We start from the raw sequence: 13334 nt of genomic DNA on the forward strand, positions 1-13334 counted from the left end.
TTTTTCCTCCTTCTGATACCACAAGGCCGCCCACCTCTTTCTATCTGCACTCCTGTCTACAAGTGCTGATGCCAAACACCATTGATTATCTCACTCCTTTAGTAAGAACACGCATTTTCATTCCCACGTAATCTGAATTTGCTATGTATACACATTATTATGAATCATTTATACAGAAATAAAGACAGGCAAACATTGCTACCTTAGCCTTCCTTTAAACAAAAGTGAGGAGGAGGGGGTGTCTGTGTGTGTGACAAATTTGAATTTTCCCAAAGGCTGAAGAAACTCTTGAAAAAACTAAATTAAATTTCCTTTGCTCTTTAGGCTTTCATTATTCCTGTTCAAAACTAAAGTTAGTTGTGATTGTTATCAATTGCTCAGCATGGAGCAGAGAAGGCTCGGGGGAGACCTTATTGCAACCTTTCAATATTAAAAAGGGGGTTATGAGAGAGACTTTTACAGAGGTTTGTAGTGACAGGAGAAGGGGCAACGGTTTTAAACTGAAAGAGGGTAGATTTAGATCAGACTAATGGAAGAAATCCTTTGCAATGAGAATTAGAATGATCAGGTTGTCCAAAGAAGCTCTGGATGTCGTATCCCTGGAAGTGTCCAAGGCCAGGTTGAACACAACTTGGAGCAACCTGGGATAGTGACAGTTGTCACTGCTGATGGCAGGAGGGCTGGAACTGGATGATCTTTAATGTCTCTTCCAACCTAGACCATTCTGTGATTCTATCAGTCTATGATTCTGTGATTTGAGTCTTCTCTGGTTCATTTTTTTTTTTCCCCATAACTCTTCCTCTTTCAACAACAAGATAATTGAAAAGTGATCTTTGGTTTGGTGTGTGTTTTCTTTGTTAGTCTGTAAATGAGATAACACTATAATTCTTTTTTCCTTCTTCATTCCTTAGATATTTATTATTGTTTTTATTTCTCTCATTTAAAGCCCATTTCCTGCTTTAGTTCTGTATAAAATTATCTATATTAATTTCTTGTACTTTGATACTGGCACTGGATGCAGTTTTCCTCAAAACACCTGATTTCATTAGAAATGCTGGAAAAGCAACTATTTCTCCAAGAAGTTTTATTTCTGTGACATAATTCTAAATTGACAAAAAAATAGTCTGTAACAATTGAAAAGGGGAAGTAGTTCAGTGGAGAGTTTGACTTCTCAATAGGAAACTGTTGTCTTAAAGTGTAAAGTCTAAGATTATAAATCCATTTTTGATAAAGAAGTATGTTTCAATTTTAACCTTGAGCTGTAAGCAGATATAAAATGGTTCTTGCAAATACGTCATACAAGTTCACAGCTAAAATGGTACAATATTTTCAGGTATGTATCTTTGCAATTTTACACAAGTGTGAAGAAAAAAATATTACCCATCTGATGGAGGATACTTGATGTTTATAGCCTAACAAACACATTGCAAACTTTGCTTTATGTCTTTATTTCCTATTTAGCACTTCAACCAAAACTGGTATCCATTGTCGTTACAGGGAGGCCACAATTATGTGTTCTGAGTCATAACAACGCTTTCCACCTTCAAAGCAGTTTGTGAACGATCTGAGTGACAGTCTTGTGAAGCAAAGCAGCATAATAATTTCAGAGTTAAAATGGCTTAACTGAGGAAAAGAGATTTGAATATTGTCTCACAAGTACAGGCATTTCCAAAGACATGTCAACCTATCTATTTTGGACCATTTTTCTCAAACTGGGAGGAATCACACTCTGGAGCTGCCTGTCTCGTGACCCAAGTGACTCATTACCAGAGCTGGGATTATGTTGTCATTAATAAGATCTGTTATAGATGGCAAAAGTTACTTTAAATAAGAAGGATTTATATTAAAACATGGTAAGCGTATTGCATGTTTCAGACCAAACCAGTACTCAAGAGAAAAGAAGAATATCGAAAGAGGGAATTCAGTATAGCATAAACATTCAGAGAGAATTAATTTATTCTTTTACTAAATTTATTCTGTTAGTCTCAGGCAGGGTAGAGAGAAGAAAGCTTCATCCTTTCCTTGGAAAAATAAAAAATGCTAAATTGTCATCAAACTTTCCCTTTCAAGAGTGTTTTTCAATGAGTTCAACTTTCATTCACTGTTCAGCTTTGAAGATTTGGGATCATGAATGATTCTGAAACCCTCTGGGACAGGTTCAGCAGTGCTGATCTGAACCAAGCAATAAGTGCAAAGTGGTGTCCTGTGAGCCACCCCCAGACATTACACAGCATGAAAGTGACTCAGACCTTCAGAAATGTCCTCATTCACCAAAGCAGTGCGAATGCAAACCTCTGTTTGCTGTGTGGAAAGTGAAAAATATCTAGTAACTCTTTTAAACTTATTTTCTTATGATTTTCTTATGATATTCTTATGATTTTCTCATTGTATTCTGCAATCCACACGCTGCTATAATATTTCTACACCCCACTGCAGTGTAATCCATACAAGAGTAAGTGCTTGATCATGCTCCAGTTCATAATCAATTGAGTAACTTAATTGATAGCTGCACTAAAAGAACCATGAGCAGCAAGTCAAGGGAGGTGGTTCCCCTCCTCTACTGCTTTCTTGTGAGACCCACAACCATGAAGGGCTGTGTCCAGCTCTGGATCCCCAACACCAGGAACCTGTTGGCACAAGCATTTAGTGGAAGAGAGCCACTAAACTGATCACAAGGCTGGAGCACCTCTCCTATGAAAACAGGCTGAGAGGGTTGGGGGTTGCTCAGAAATACAGAATGGAGCTTTTTTTTCATGAGCACATAAAAAACTCACCTTTGCCTTCACTGAAAATTTGCAGTCTCAATCCTTATCCTCAATCAACAATAAAAGTCTGAATTCAATCAGAATTTAAACTCAGACTCTTCACAGTGCAAATCAGCAAGGAGGTGCCGGTGTGTCTGTGGAGAGATGTTCTTTTTGAGGTCCTGTATAAACTCTTTCATACAGCCATTGGTCCGCTGAAAATACATTATGTACACCCAGGTACAAAAGGTTTCATTATTGTCAGGGAATGCAAAACTATTTACAATACAATAAAATATTTTATTCATTTTTTATCATTTCCCTGGGCAGCAGTGGCCACACAAAAGCCGTCATGTGGTGCAATAAGGAGCCTGCAGCTGGGTAGCAGGTGAAAAAGTGTTTGACAGGCAAGGACATGGTAACAAGGGGACAAGGTTTGTTCTCAAACTGTTTTGTTACATCTTTGTTGCCTCACAAAGCTGGGTTTTCTTACTTGGTTCTGCTTCGTAGCTGAAAGTTTAGAAGCTGGAACTCTCATTGGAGAATTCATTAGATGAGATGTGGCAGCAGGTTCACCTTGTATCCAGCTGGGATCTCCTCACAGGATTCTGCCTACAGGGAGAGAGCAGTAACACAACAGTACCTCACCAAGGAGGAGAAACCACTCAGCCTGGGATTTGAATCTTATCAGAAACATTTTACCTCAAAAGCATATTTCCATATGATTTTTTTCATTATATTTTCACTCATCCAAAGTCTTCAGCCACTAGTGTGAGTTATATGACACTTCCATTATTCAGGACTTACTGAATTTTGTATACAACCTAGAATGGATTCTTTGGAGTTTTCTCTCTTTTTTTTGTGAACCTTAACTGTAGCTAAAAGTTTAGGGGAAAAAAACGTCCTAGGATCAAGGGCATGTGGCTGCAAAAACCACCAGGGCCCTGAGAAAAGTTCTGTTGATGTTGTTTGATAAGAAAAGCTGCTGCCATTAGGCTAAATCAGATCTACTCCCTTGCAGAGCTGCATGTCGGGCATCTGAAACTTGTTAACATCAGCTGTTTCTGGGTTGGTGTTTTCATTTTTATTAGAAGTGGAATCCCAGGTCACAACCTGTGCTTTCTAGCAGTCATTTCAAAAAGTTTTATACTTGAATGTATAGGTAGGTCAGGACTGGAGCTGAAATTTGGAAGAGGAATCACATCTGATAGTGTCATATATACATTATTGCATGACCCTACAGCATCCTAAGGATGAATGCTTTTTCAAGGAAATGCAGACACAGGCTGGGCTTGGCTGCAGAATCCCACCCCCAATGCCAGCTATACTTGTCTCCAAAAGCTAAACATAAAAGACTCATCAGATATACTAGATGAAATAGGGAATGTTCTGAATCTGTACTGTACTTGAAAAAATTCCTATTAAAAGTATGTCCTTACATACTTAGCCAGTGTGTGCAACATATTTTCATCTTGGGGCACTCTACTGCAAGAATTCAGGAGTAACCACAGGATTATAGAATGTTAAGGGTTTGGAATGGACCTTGGAGATCAAGCAGTCCTGTGCAGGTCCGGGAGCTGGAGTTTGATGATCTTTGTATATCTATTCAATTTCAGGATATTCTATGATTCCATGGTTTCATGATTCTATGGTATTGTGAATTTTGCATTTTAGTAGTCACCTACAATTTATCTGAGTCATCCAATAGACAAAGATGAACGCTGGATGTTCATCTCCCACCCTGTGAAAGGAACCCCCTCACCTCTGCAGCAGCCCTGGGTGCAAGAGCAGATTAGTCACAAAGTTTTCTTACATTGGCACATCCTTCCTTTTTAACATTCTGAAAAATTTGAATCGGGTTTTAGCTTACAATTTTCTACTTACTTATTTTTTATATTGCAATTCAACTTTTTAATTTGTTCTGCTTAAAACATAAGTTTTTTTAGTAATAAGGAAGGCATCTGAAGATGTTTGGCTGAAGATTTTAATTTTAAATTTTTGGAATGTTGAAAAAAGATATGAAAATCCCATTAGCTTTAAAAGCCAGGCAGAAAGTGGAAAAATAATATTTTCAAAATTTTGTAGATTAGAAACTCATAACAATGAAATATATCTCAGAACCATTTTTCATTTCCCAATAATGTTCTATAAAAAAAAATCAGGTCATGGAAAGAACTGCAATAGAGTTCCATGCCTTTGTCCCACTGAGACCTTGACAGGACCTGCAGTTTGTAGATGTTGGAGTTGTAGGAAGGAGATTTCACTCTTACATAAAGTTCTGCTACTACTTAACAACCCTAAAATAAAATTATGCCTCTAGTACTGTTTCCTCACTCCTATCAAGTAATTCCTTTAGAACCTTCTGCATGAATCTCCCATTCTTTGGAGCAACAATCCTCCAGACCATTTAAATACAATATTTTTTTCTTTTTTAAGTAGTTTTGACAAGGTCGGTTGTTTTGAAAAATCTGTACAGATATGTTCCCAGTTTGAAACTAATGCATATTATGCAGCTTTGTCTCTGAGTGATTTCAGTTTTTTCTCTACATGTGATTCTCAGATATTGATTTTTAGAAGAAAATAATACAAATTGATAAAGTGAAGTTTGTATTTTTCATTTGAACAGTGGGAATATTCATGCTGCACTTGACTTGAAATAAAGGAATAAGTTGTTTTAGCACAACATCATTACCACGATGAATACTTTTTTAGATGAGGATTTCAGGTTTGGGTTCAAAGACACACTTTTAGCCATTATCATTTTAAGAGCTGAAAACCAATTCCTTACATGCCATATCTATCCCTTCAGAGTTACATTAAATTATTATTTATTTGATTATGATATTGAAAGACTAGCAACAAAGCCAGGCAATAGATAAGGCTTTTATCTAGTCAGGAAAAATGCAAAGGAGGTGCTTTTCCTGAATGTTTTGAAACCACAAATCTGTAAAACAAAGGTATTTATCAAGTTACATAGTAATGATTGTGTTATTTCTTTAAAAATTGCTGTAATGGAGTTTCAGAGATATTCAGACCCCATATCATGCTTAAAGATTGTTAGTCTTATAATCACACAAAATATATAATGATGAATGCTTGCTTATTCAAGACTCAATGAGTCATAATATTTGTCACATGCCAAGCAATCATAAAGAGGTTTATTAAAGACCAACTCTTATCTGATACTTCTAAATCTGAAAAAATCCCCAAACCAATCAAGCAAAAGGACCCTCTTTTCCCATGTATTTAATATAACCTGTTAAAATAAAGAAGTATTAGAAAATGGCTTCTTTATCAAATATATACATTAGATTATAATAAAGAAAGGCTAAATATTTACAACTTCACGATGAGATTTTTCAGCTATTTTTCAAGCCTCCTTTCCTGTGTGGTGCTCAGGGGAACCAAGCAGAAGGGAATTCACAGTAAAAGTGTGTTACTGGGATTTCTCTCACTGTTACCTCTGCACAGGGAGGACAAGCCCAGTTTTCCACTATGATAGCTGTGGCATCTTCACCTCTACAGATGTTTGTGGTTGCTTGGGAAGGCAGAGTTTAGGAAGTCTGAGAGCTTTGTTCGCTTTTCATCACCCTGATAAACACACCTCATCAGAGGAAAGAGGGTGAAATTGAGCTGGTGTAATGAACTCATTGTATGTTGGGGTTGGAACCTGAGGCATGCAAGAGCAGAAGATCAAATTTTTACTTTTTCTTCAGTTAGCACTGAAGGTTTGTCCCTAGAAGGTGCTGCCTCATCCGGGAGAGACCCAGCAGAGCACTTACATACGTGTTTAAGCCACTTTAGGAACAGAACAGGTCTGCTCAATACCTTCTGTGTTTAAATCCTAAATCCTGGACCTAAAAGCATAAAACACTTAGGTTCATTATTCATCAGTGAAAACCAAACAAACACTCTGCAGAAAATTATTTCACTCTCCAATTAACATGAATGATTGACATCAGGGCTTTTGACTCCCACAGCAAATTACATGATCTGTTATAATCAAATAAGTTATCATTAATGAAGTTATGTTATTTCTACAGTCATGTTATTTCTGCAGTCATTTCAGGCACATGAACTGAGACATTTTCACCTTATGGATGACAGAAGAGTTGATCTGTCCTTTAGAAGGAACTTTAAAAAGAGCACTGAAAAGCTGTTATTACTCATGTGATACCTCTTGTGCACACAGAAACCAGATTCATTCACCAAGAACACGACACTGACAGCTCCCAGTGTATATTAGCTTCAGCTGGATTTAATTTGCTGGTTTTATTCTCTGTTTCTATGGAGTTTCTGTAACAGGCCAAGCTAACTGTAGTAAGAGTGATGGACATGGACATCTCATGAAGCTTCTTCCTGGGTTTTTCTCAGGTCTGAAGCCTGGTGGCTTCTTTATAGAAGGAAGGAACCAGACTCAGGTATGTTCCCTGAAGCTACTGAAAAGTGAGACCATCATTTAAGAGGCCTTTGTGTGGCATCTAAATAAATAGCATATATGGTTGTATCAACATTTCACACTATTGTGAGTCAAATCACTTTAATGTAAGATTAGCTCCTGATACTTAGTATCCTAAACCTTTAATAGACTTACAATTTTGAAATTGAAAAGATCAAAGCAGTCATAAGCAGTGTCTATAATACATAGTTTGGAAAGACTGGAATCTTTCTAGTATATATTTTTTTTTATTTGTTAATCTGCAGAGAAGGAGGAACATTCTGTAATAACAGAGGGAAACAGGATTTAGCTACACAATATGGCATTCATAAGTGAGTTCCAGCCTATTCCCTCCCCTTTCTTCTCAGACACTCATAACTTTCTCAAAATAAATTTGAGAGGTTGGGAATATCCATGCTTGGATTCAACTGAAAAGCAAATGTTTGTTGTTTTTTTTTTGTTTGTTTTGTTTTGTTTTTTTTTTTTTTTTGTGTGTTAAAATGATTGAGTGTGAATTAGTCAAGAGTGAACCTAACACATTTTTTCTTGTATGTTTCAATTAAAAATGTAATTAGGACAAATAAAAAAATGATTAACAATCAAACCTTGAAACACAGACCTGTGAAAATGCCTACATGCATTTATATTAGGGAGCAGTCTTATTTGTTTTGAAGGCTTCATGTAGCTGCAGTTTTATGCAGAAAGTTGAGAATGTGCTCAGGTGTTCTAAAATTGAGGACTATTCTTTGCTTTTCATGTAGTAACCTAATTATCAAGTGAAATGCACAGGAAAATGCTGAAGGAATATGAAAAGCATAGGTTTGTTTCCTAGACATTTTTATTAAAATATATGCAAAGGAAATTTTATTTCCTTTTTTAAAAAAATATTTTGCTTTATTTTATTTCCATTTCCCAGTTGTTCTTTTATTAACTTAATCTCACTTTAATCTATATATTTCCAAATTTAAGCAGCTGAAAGACTGAAAGCACTGAAACAATTTTCCTGAAGTCTCAATGAGATCTACAAAAGAAATCAAGTTTAAAGGAAACCAGACTGGGTCTAAAATCATATATGCCTGAAATCAGCACTTGCATCCAATTTAGGAGAAACACAACTGCATCCTAAACATGTCAGTATTTCCCATAGTCTGAGATAGTTTTAGATGGCAGCAGTTTGAATAGGAAACATGACAGGAATTTGTAAAAGGTGTTGCTGTTCATATTATTTTTTGTTGTATGAACTGACAAAATGAGTGGTAAAAGGAAAATTGAATTTTGAGATAGAGTTAATTGTGAAAGTTTAATTTGAAGTGCTACAATTTCTATCTTCTCAGTGATAGATATTCCAACTTCTTTTTTTAGGAAACGGAATTATAAATGGATTTTATTTTTTTTTTCTTTTTGCATCTAGCGAATAAGTATGAAACTATGATTTTTGTGCAGAAGCAGGAGAGGGATATATCTATTTTGCACTGGATGCAGATATGCTGATCAAAATTCTTATCATCAGCACCACTTCCTGAAGCTGTAGGTTCGATAGCAATAGCTCATTACAGAGCATTCTTTCGGTGTTTGATAAACATGAGAAAAATCATTGTGTTTACCTTAAAACATGCCCATGTTTATGACTTTCAGAGCATCAGATTTCAGTCTTAAGTCCCATATTTTAATGCCACAGCTTATATTCAGATTGCTTTACCCATTTTTATCAGTTTTGACCAGTGAATTAGCATACTGGCAGACTTCAAAGTTTTATCCCAGTTTAGTGTTTAGTTTTAGTTTTTGGTTTTGTTTTTTTTTGTTTTTTTTAAACATACTTTAACAAATGAGTTTCAGGATCCGGTCTACAAATTCTGATTGATTTGGCACAGTGACAGGTTCTGATTACTTTTTTCCCCTCCTTCCTTGTCACAGAATCTGTCTTTCATGACTTGTCAAGCATCCTCTGATTAACTTGGCCTGGTGGTTCATGGGGCAGAATTCAGCCTATTTCTTTTGCGTTTCCCAGGATGTTTTTGACAATTTACTGTGCACACTCCAGTACCCTGGCACTGCTCACTGGCAGAGCCCAGAGCTCCTCAGCCATGGCTGGGGACTTGTGCTCAGCTGGATTCTGCTGTGAGCATTTCTAACCAATGTGTAACCTCCCCTGCTTGTCAAGATCTTTGCAAAATATTTTCCTCTTAACCATTTTGATGTTGCTTTGTTTACCTAACAGAGGATGCACCCTAGAAGTGAAAAGGCAACTCAACAGATTATCAGTATTTAACACGAGGTGACCCCATACTGCTGCACTTGTGGTCAACAGTGATGCAGATAGTGATTTTGACAGGAAAGCTAACATTGAAATGACATGGATGTGTGATTGTGTGCATGAATTCCAAGAACATAGGATTTAGAGAAATGGAAAATACCTATTTTATCTGTTTATCCTGATTTTTCCTCCAAATGCAGTCATTAGGCAGGAAGAGGATGGCAAATTTGATTGTACCCTAGATTTCAGTTTACCATGTACAACTGGAATTTGCCAAGTCTTCTCTATTCATCAGCATCTGTACATGCAATGAACACAGAGTTGTCCTTTTCCCCCACCTGACTGTTTGGGACAACTCCTGGATCTGTAAGTTGACCAATGAAGTTGATGCGTCTGGTAAGGGTAAGTAGAATCTTACAGATTCTTTAACCTATCAGCTAATCAGCAATGGTTAAGTATCTTACAACATTTCAAAATGAAAGAATGTTTAAAATGAGGTCTTGGCATAAATGTCATTAACACAGCTCAGGTGCATGTCCCATCCCTGGCAGCTTCCCTTCAACACACCTGGCCTTCTCCTCTGGGCTGCTCTCAATCCATTCTCCGCCCAGCCTGTGTTTGAGTTTGGGATTGCCCCACCCCAGCTTCAGGACATTGCACTTGGCCTTGTTGGCCTTCATTAACTTTGCATGGTCCCACCTCTCCAGCCTGTCCAGGTCCCTGTGGATGACATTTCCCTTCCCTCCAGTGTGTCAGCTGCAAAGTTTGGTGTCATCAGCAAAGCTGCTGAGAGTGCACTCAGTCCCACCGTCCATTAAACAGCACCCTGCCCAAGATGGATCCCTGAGGACCACCACTGAGGATCCCCAAACACTCACTGTAATAAACAGAGATGGTATTTGAAGGTCCTATTCAAATCTTCAATGACCTAGATCACTGCTGCCACAGCGTTTTCCTGTGAAAACAAAAGGATTGATATTAATGTACTTATTTTAATTTTTTTCTTCAGCTGAGGCTATTTTAGATGTTTCCTGTTCCTGGTGTACTTCGTGCCATCTCAAGAAATCTTGGCCAAGAGTACTACAGCAAGTGGGTTGCTGACCATGGTTGGTGTTAGCCAGCCTAGTCTGGTATGGGAAGGCTACATTAAATATGGCCAAGCAAATAGCATAACCCATAAACTCATCCCCCTGTCCAAAATGGAACAGAAGATGAGTGAACCTTTGAAGTGAAAGGTGAGCAAACCTACTGTACTGCTGTATGATCTTTAAGCCATTTCCCTTTCCTGCCATGAAAGAGCTCTCTGAAGTGCATCTGCTTCACTTCCCCGGTCTTTGCTCTACACATGACAACTATTTCTCTGCTTTGCCCTTCCAAAACAAACATATTTGCTCATTAATGAAGGGAAATAGTAGCAAAATTCATTTCCCTTCCTGAATTTTATGTCCAGGGGGTGGTCTGCAGCAATGTGCCTCTTGGGCATGGGTTATTCCATTTGGCTGATGTCATGCCCCAGGGTGATTCAGGCTTCCTACCATGAGTCTCCATGAGAGCTTTTCTTTCCCCACTGACTTCAGGGGGAACCATCAGCAATCAGGATCCTGATCAAGGTGACTCAGTGACTGGGAAACCCAAAGGAGCTGAATCATAGCCTGAGAGTGACTGAACAGATTATGAACACAATGCTGCTTTTTAGGATTCAGCCTTGTACTTCCTCTCAAACAAGTTGAACAAGGGCTGAATGCAGTGTTCATTTTTCAGCTATCCAGGGACATCACCCATGTCCCTAGACATGAAATATGATTTTAAAAAAACCCAAAACACCTACTTCAAACTACCCAGTTCCTCAAATAAGCTAAGGCCTCAGTCCTATGCTGTGTAGGATCTCGTTTGAAATGCAATTTGCCAAATGAGATTTTGATAAATGACAATTCTACCATGCAAGGAAATAATAATCCACACCATTGTTCTAACATTCTTTAACAATTTTCCTTCTCTGGTTCTGCAGTATACAGTGTTTCAGGTCAATATACTGCGTCTTCTTTAAAGCAGGAGGGCTTGACAGTTATTTTGAGAATGGATATCATAATATGAATTGTATAAGCATGTACAGGAGCATTTAAAACTAGCAGCATCTGAATATAACTTTGCAAAGTTAAATTACTGTAATGTCAGGAGGATAAGAAATGTGTTCAGTGTTATGAAAAGAAAAGATATCCTTGTGCCATATACAGTGCTTATCATTTAATGACATAACAGTGTTTTGCTGTTAGACAAGCGATCAAATTTTTTTTTAATGTAAATAACCTTGTCTTAAATCTATTCCGCTCTGATCACTGTGTGACTCTAAAAAACCCACAGTACAGCATAATTTTTAAATGGTTTTCAGTCTAGTGGAATACGTGTCAGTTGTGGGTGTCTTTCAGATGCTGGAGGTTTTAATCTGAGCAAAAGAGATCAATGCACAGAACAGGAAGGAAAAGTAATTGCAAGAGTCTTTGAGAAGTTTTAGGCTTCTCTTCCCCTCCCAGCCCTTTCACTCCCCTGTGATCTTAAAAACAAACCGTTGCCCTTGGCAGGGCTGTTTATATGTTACAGAGGTTTTCTTCACATTGAGGTAAAAATTAAACCAGAACTATGTATCAGAGCTGTTCGTGGTCTTCCTCCAAAGCTCCCTGAAACCCATGTAAAGGCTCCTGGGTTTTGTTTGGTTTTTTTTTCAGCAAGCCATCTATTTTTTTCAGCAAGTCCTCAATACTGAGCAGTCCTCAGATTCCTTCTGCTGTTTACTTTAAAGTTTTACTCATTCCAGCCTTTTTCTGTGGCCAGGACAGTTGGGTTGAAGAGCTATACAAGTCACACCTCCTGAGACTGAGCCACAGAAACTGGAGGTTTTGCTCTATCAAAAACCAGAACAGTTTTCTGACAGTAGAAAGCATCATCCTACTACAGTGCTTAGTAAAAGAAGTTCAAATCTAATGTGACATGTCACTTGGTATGAATGACTCTGTCAGCATTTATCAGGGCATGGGAGACCAGATTTCAGCCCCTGGTGTCTCCTGGACATAGTGATTTGGTTTTACTGTGATAATACTGAGAGGCTCTTTAGAAATCAGCATCTCACACTAAAAAAACAGAGAGGTTCAGGGAGATTGCAGCCTAAATTGACCTGACAGGTGAAGGAGGGTAGGGGGGAATAGATGCCAAAAGAGGTAAAAAAACCACCCTGCAAGGCAGATCCATAGAAGATGGGTAGAACAAGAGGAAATGGCCTCCAGTTATGCCAGTGGTTTAGATTAGATATTAGGAAAAATTTCTTCCCCACAAGGGTTGTGAAGCATTGGAACAGTTTTCCAGGGAACTGTAGGGGTCACAATCCCTGAAGGCATTAAAAATGCAGGTAAATGTGACACTTAGGAACATGGTGTACTTGGACGTGGTAGGCTAATGGTTTGAGTCTATCTTAGAGGAATTGTCCAACATAAATAATTATATGATTCTACAATTCTAAGGCATGGAACTGAAATTCAGACCTTGCAGCTGTGATTATATTCATGCAACGTTCCCCAGTTGCAAGTCAAGGCCTCCACTGACAAATACAAGGCTGGGGCAAGAGACAAAAAATACTAAAGAATGTGTATGTGTTGCTTGGGCTGTGAGATTGACCATGGATCATGATAAGTGGGGCTGGAGTGGTGATCCTGATTGCATTGCTCTGGCTCAATGTGCTCAGATCTGCCATCGTGTCACAACGGTGACTTTGGAGCAGCCTTCGTGCCAGGGCTGTGGGAGCAACCCCAAACCCAGCAAGGCACTCACACAAGCCCCAAAAATAAACCATCATCTCTAATCTTCTTAGAAGAAACTCTTGAAGATAAGGTGTGGAAGGCTTTCATGA

This window comes from Taeniopygia guttata, chromosome 1A (genome assembly GCF_048771995.1).
Source record: "Taeniopygia guttata chromosome 1A, bTaeGut7.mat, whole genome shotgun sequence".
Classification (NCBI taxonomy): Eukaryota; Metazoa; Chordata; class Aves; order Passeriformes; family Estrildidae; genus Taeniopygia; species Taeniopygia guttata.